Here is a 5,568-nt window from a genome sequence, read left to right as displayed (position 1 = left end):
CTGAGAATAAAAGAGCAAAAGATGGAAAATCCTTATGTCATGTTGAGTCACAGAAGCATCACCTGCAATCTTATCTCTAGACATAACGTGAAGAAATACCACCTTATCCACATAAACCAGGTATCCACAAACTATGTTCTGCAGGCCAACTTTGTCCTCCTGCCTGTTTTTGTAAATAAAATTTTATTGGAAAACCTATATATTAACATAATGTCTATGGCTTCTCTCATCCTACCCCAGAGTTGTATAGCCCACAAAGCTTGTAAGGTTTACTATCTGCTCTTTCACCAGAAAAGCTTCTCAACTCTTGATTTAAGCAAATACTAATTGAATTTTCTTTTTTATTTTTCCAACCAAAAGCATTGTGGTGGTCATGGGCTGCTTGGATGTCTTGCTGTGGGGGGGGCATAAGTGAATGACAACCCCAGCTGCTACCCTCTGGACCCATGACCACATTCTCAGAAGCCACATTTCAGGTAAATTGCTCTTCCCCAACGACTAAGCACAGATGCCATTCCTGTGAGATGCAGGGTTCCTCCAATGGGTGACTTTGGCTCAAAGACTTCCATCCACTCAGCTAAAACTTTCTTGCAATTGCACTGGAATCTCAGATTCTCCCTATCCAATCCTCCGCCCTTCCTTTTCTGGTTCCCAGGAATCAGACCTACATCATAGTCTGAGGGCTCTTCCTACATACTCCTTCTCCCTCCTTCCTTATCCTTCACAGGTGTTTTCTTCAATAAATTTGTCATGTCTGGTCTTGTTTTGCATTTTGATTCTCAGAGGACCCCAACTAACATAAGCATTCTTGACCAAGTGCTTCTGTTACCCTGAATTCTTGACTACAGTCACAGAGCTAGTAAGAAGTGATTTTTAGATTTGAACCAGCATCTGCCTGACTCAAAACTTCGTGCTTTCTCAACACTGTTTTAGTATTGTTATTCCACTAGACACTTTTATTGTTGCTGTTTTTTTAAGATTTTATTTATTTATTATTTATTTATTTATTTATTTATTTATTTATTTATTTATTTTCAGAGAGAGAGAAGGGGGAGGCGCTGAAGCAGAGGGAGAGAGAATCTCAAGCAGACTCCACACTGAGTGTGGAGCCCTGACACAGTGCTTGATCTCACAAACCTGAGATCATGACTCGAGCCAAAATCAAGACTCAGATGCTTAACTAACTGAGCCACGCAGGTGCCTCCCGAAAATACTTTTTTTTTTTTTTTGCTTTCCTCCTTATATTCATCATTCAATAAGGAATCCACAAAAACTTTATGGTCATGAACTGTATTTTATTCACACGTATACTATAACACATTTGGCAACTTTATGATATTGGTGGGATGAATGAATAAATGGATGAACAAACATTTTTTGAATATCTATGAAGCAACTCTTCCTCTAAGTCAGAAAGGAAAGATGACAACAGGTGTTGGCAAGGATGTGGAGAAAGGAAAACCCTCATGCACCATTCGTGGGACTGCAATCTGATACAGCCACTCTGGAAAACAATATTGAGGTTCCTCAAAAAATTGAAAATAGAACTACCCTATGATCCAGTAATTCCACTACCAGGTATTTACCCAAAGAAGATGAAAACACTAATTTGAAAGGATATATGCACCTGTATATTTGCTGCAGCATTATTTACAATAGCCAAATTATGGAAGGAGCCCAAATGTCCATCAATAGATGAATGGATAAAGAAGAGGTGTGTGAATATTCCACACACAATGGACTATTACTGAGTCATAAAAAAGAATGAAATCTTGGGGCATCTGGATGACTCAGTCAGTTAAAGCAACTGACTCTCAGTTTCGACTCAGGTCATGATCTCAGGGTCCTGGGATTGAGCCCTGCATCCGGCTCCATGCACAGCTCAGAGTCTGCTTGTCCCTCTCCTTCTGCTCCTCCCTCTGCTCTCTCTGTCTCTCTCCCTCTCAAATAAATAAATAAATAAAATATTTAAAAAAGAATGAAATCTTGCCATTTGCCACAACATGGATGCGGCTAGAGAATATGATGCTAAGTGAAATCAGTCAATCAGAGAAAGACAAATACCATATGATTTCACTCATATGTGGAATTTAAGAAATAAAACAAACAAAGGAAAAAAAGACAAACCACAAAACAGACTCTTTAAGAGAGAACAAACTGGTGGTTCCCAGAGGGGAGGTGGGTGGGGGATGGGTGAAATAGGTGATGGGGATGAAGAGGACATTTTCCATGATGAGCACTGAGTCATGTACAGAGTTGCTGAATCCCTATACTGTACACCTGAAACTAGGATAATACTGTATGTTAACTACACTGGAATTAAAATTAAAAAAAAAAACTTAATAAAAAAAAAAAAGAAAGGAAGGATGAGAGCATCTGAAGAAAAATTCCTCATGAGGTCCTTCTCCATGTCAGACCACAGCTGAATTCAGAGCTACTCTGCATCCGAGGTCCACTATAATTTATTTCCTACATTTGCCAGCCCTGAAGAAAAGTTAGATCTGATCTAAACCAATCTCTCATCTAACATGCACTTATCCAACCACATTGACACAGAGTCTAATAGATGTATCTTTCTTTCGTGTTTGAATATTCTGTGTACTCCAGCTTTGCGCAGTGGCAGTATCATAGCCAATGAGGTTTATCCGAGGCACGATTATTGCTAATTGAATATACTGTGTACTCTTGTTAAAAACATAATGATCATCCAGTGAAAATGCACATAACTATCCAGATAAAAGTGATAAAATGGAGAAAAGAGCAGTCATCACGTGTGAATGCAGAAATTGCCTTGATTACCTCAAAGGAAGGCACTGATAAAAAGCTGTAGGAAGATGAGCTACTTTCAACTCATCTAGATGATGGATTTCTGAGGAAGTCCTTTGCATTTGCTTCTAAGTGGTGATCTCGCTAATGAATTTTCTGTGGGCTGCTAAAAACAGACATTGTATTCAATGTCTTAAACAACTGCTTGTAGATTTCAAATTACTACTATAGAGTCTTGAAGTCATTTTAGTTGGGCAGCTCATATATTGCTGGAAGTTTTTTTGTTTTTAAAGATTTTATTTGACACAGAGAGAGAGAGAGAAAGACAGGTGGGCAGAGAAGAGGGAGAAGCAGACTCCCCACCAAGCAGGGATCCCGATGCGGGACTCGATCCCAGGACCCTGGGATCATGACCTGAGCAGAAGGCAGATGCTTAACTGACTGAGCCACCCAGGCGCCCCATATTGCTGGGAGTTTTAAGCTAGCTTGCAAAGATCTCATTAATTCTCTTTCTCAGATGTTTTAATATACATCAGCTTCTTCATTAGTCTTTTTCTGACTAATTTCCACCTCACTTTTCTGGTTTCTTGAATTATTATATTTTAATGTGGAAGTGAAGTGTGCCAGAGTGATGCCACAAAGGGTGTTCTGTCAAATGTATTAACCCAACTGATAGATCCTATCATTGGGCGTTGACGGTAGGCTGAGGAGGAGGGAAATGAGAAATAAGACCTGGGAGAGCCATTGACATTGTTTATTCCCATCAAGAAGAATTTTAAAGAGTAAATTCTACCCCCCTAGAATCCTTCTAATGTTTCCAGTCAGTGGGGTTGCTCTAATGAGTTCAAATTTAGATTAAAGCAATAGCTACAATTTTTATTTCAAAAGCTTTTGCCAATAATGATGTCTACATTTGGGGGAGATGAAGTGGAACAAAGTAAGGTTAAGAATCAAAACACTTGGATTGGATTCCTGGCTCTGACCACTTAGTTCTTTGTAACCTTGAGCCAGTGGTTCTTCTCAGGCATGGATACACTCCACAGGCTCCCCCGCAATAATTGAGACGTGTATCCAGAAGCATTGCTTGAGGCAAATCACTTAAACTTTGTGAAATCCTATTTCCTTAACTCTATAAAGAGGGCATGGGATTCACTAGAGATTATGAATTCGTGCTACACATTAAAAACAGTACTCTTTTAAAAATAGTGGTACAGGACCCCATCCAAGACCAACTGAATCAGAATCTCAGAGGGTGAGGTCCCTGCACTGGTGTTTCTGTAAGAATGATCTGGTGGTCTTAATGTGCTGCCAGAGCTCAGAAACTCTGCACTATCTTCAGGTTCATTACTAATCCTCTAGCATCTGAGAATCGCTGACTTGCTCCAACGCTCCCATGGAATGCAACAAGAATCCATTCGGATGGCTCTGCAGTTTATGACCACAAAAGTATCTCCAACCTGGGTCCTAGGGATCTAGACAGGACTGATCTGGGGGAATTTTTATGGGAATAAAAGGTCATGCAGACAGCCAAATCTTTACTTTGCTTTTCTTCTTACCATTTTTCTTTAAGCATGCACAGACACACACGACCTTTTTATTCTTACTGAGTTATGATACATGCACTGCTTGATGAGTTTTTATATATGTATACACCTGTGTAGCCATTACGCAGACCCAGATATAGAATACTTCCAGAACACCCCCGAAGACTGGCCCTACTATTTCGAGAGGACATAGAAAGTCTGCAGAATCTGGCAGATGGACTGTGTTCACTGCCTGCCATGGTATTCTCTACCTGCATTGTTGTGCCATGAAATAAATCATGAGATGTGATTTTCCCATCTCTCTTGCCACTATTCATGAAGCTATCACACATGCTTTTTTCTTCCTTTGGACAATATATGCCTCATTTTTCTTTTATGTCCCCAGATGTTAGCTCTATAAGCCCACTCCACACTGGCTTTTAAGGCCAATGACTGGGTCTGTCTTCCTCATCCCCTGTGCCTGCAGCCCTTATATGCTTATGGACATTTGTTGAAGGAATGCTGAATAGATACATGACTTTGTTGGGGGGAACGGTATAAAAAACAAGAGGAGACATGCTCCTGACTTCAGAAAGTTTTCTATGACGTAGATGGGTTGGGGAGGGTTTGGTAGAGGTACACTCCAAATACCAGGAGCACCTTGTGAGTAATTATAAAACAAAATATCATCAGGTCAAAATGATTTTCTATTGACTCAAGCGTCAATAGACTAACACCTTTCAGGGCACAGAGGAAGCAGAGTGAAGATGCCATCAGAGTGAGCCCCTGGTTAACAAGAGTGGGCTCTTGGATGAGGAACTTGGGTCTTGAGAGGGGCAAGGAGAGTAGGGGAGAGAGAATCCCAGATTAGTGGAAAGATTTGAACAAAGCCTTCAGGGCAAATATCTAGCCAGTCTTGTGAAGCGAAGAACAGGCACATTATCTGAGTTGGGAACAGTGTTGAGGAGAAATAAGAGAGGAGGGAGAGACATTCAAATAAAGCCAGTTGTCGGAGATCTAAGGTAATCAGCGAAACTTTTTACTGGGTCACCAGATGGCACTGCCAACAGCACCTGTGGAAGCTTGTTCTGGCCATCACAGGGAGGGCAGAGAGAAAGGCTGAATGCAGGTACACTGTTTAGGAGCTGCTTCCACAATCCAGATGTGAGCCCGGTTGTGGGGGGTTAGCAGTGGTGATCATGAGGAAGAGATGCCCCAAGCCTTCAGCAGGTAAAGAAAGTCAGGTGTTCAACATCACACAGAGGATACAGGTATTAGT

At 40.9% G+C, this 5,568-nt stretch overlaps 1 pseudogene; it reads left to right on the top strand.

The window, feature by feature from the left end:
- The first annotated feature begins 2,605 nt into the window (after nt 1-2,605).
- Nucleotides 2,606-2,737, top strand: LOC123325537 (annotated as a pseudogene).
- Nucleotides 2,738-5,568: the final 2,831 nt, after the last annotated feature.

Source organism: Neomonachus schauinslandi, chromosome 8 (assembly GCF_002201575.2).
Source record: "Neomonachus schauinslandi chromosome 8, ASM220157v2, whole genome shotgun sequence".
Taxonomy (NCBI): Eukaryota; Metazoa; Chordata; class Mammalia; order Carnivora; family Phocidae; genus Neomonachus; species Neomonachus schauinslandi.
Note: the sequence above shows the minus strand (reverse complement) of the source record. Positions and strands in the feature narration are given on the sequence as shown.